We start from the raw sequence: 844 nt of genomic DNA, 5'->3' as shown, positions 1-844 counted from the left end.
ANNACCCTGTACGCATTGTTTGTCTATTATTAAAATACCATCTTTCGAAAATCACCTTTGCAGTAGCTAACGTGCACTTTTAATTGATCACAAGCAAGCTTTTTCCCGTAAATTGTTCACTTAAAATTAGCTTCATTTCAGCTACTTGCTTTTCTGACTTAAGAAAATTTTTCAGAAATACGTAGGTGTGTTTTGTCTAAGTCAATTTTGTTTTGTTATGGCGTTTTTTGTCAGATAGTTTATATTTTGACTGAAGTTTAAATGTCAAGGTCATTTTTGAATTTTCAAATAGCCCTTTCCTTATTGATAGAATTTAACGGTGCATTTCTTCTGTTCATATTCCAACGCGGCTTAGGTAAGAATTTATCTTCAGCGAAAAGTTTTAACGCACTAAAAACCGGTTTCTAACGCTGCATTATGCAAATAACTATCGCTATAACGCGCCTTATCATCAGTAAGGGTGCGTTTGTTTGTTTAATTTACGTGCCAATTAGTAGCATCGTTGAACGTTCTCTGAGTTCATTACGGGCGTTAAGTAGCTGCTGAAGGCCGCTTCAGATTTACAGACAAGTATTCCACTTTTCTGCTTTTTATTTTTTTAAAACTTTGTATACTCATTATATAAACAATTATTTTTTAATTAGATAGCACTTAATTATTATATTTGTTGTAATTCACTTTTGTGATAAAGTAAGGGCAATTTTGATTTAATATCATTATTACAGGTTTAAAGAATGGAGCAAAGAAAATGTGAAAACGCGGACGACACGAAGCAGATCGCGGACGACACGAAGCCAGATCCAGGACGACTCGAAGCATATCGAGGACGGCACGAAGCAGATCG

Source organism: Trichinella spiralis (genome assembly GCF_000181795.1).
Source record: "Trichinella spiralis strain ISS 195 chromosome Unknown Scfld6, whole genome shotgun sequence".
Lineage (NCBI taxonomy): Eukaryota > Metazoa > Nematoda > Enoplea > Trichinellida > Trichinellidae > Trichinella > Trichinella spiralis.
The sequence above is the reverse complement of the archived record's forward strand: the minus strand, read 5'-3'. Positions refer to the sequence as shown.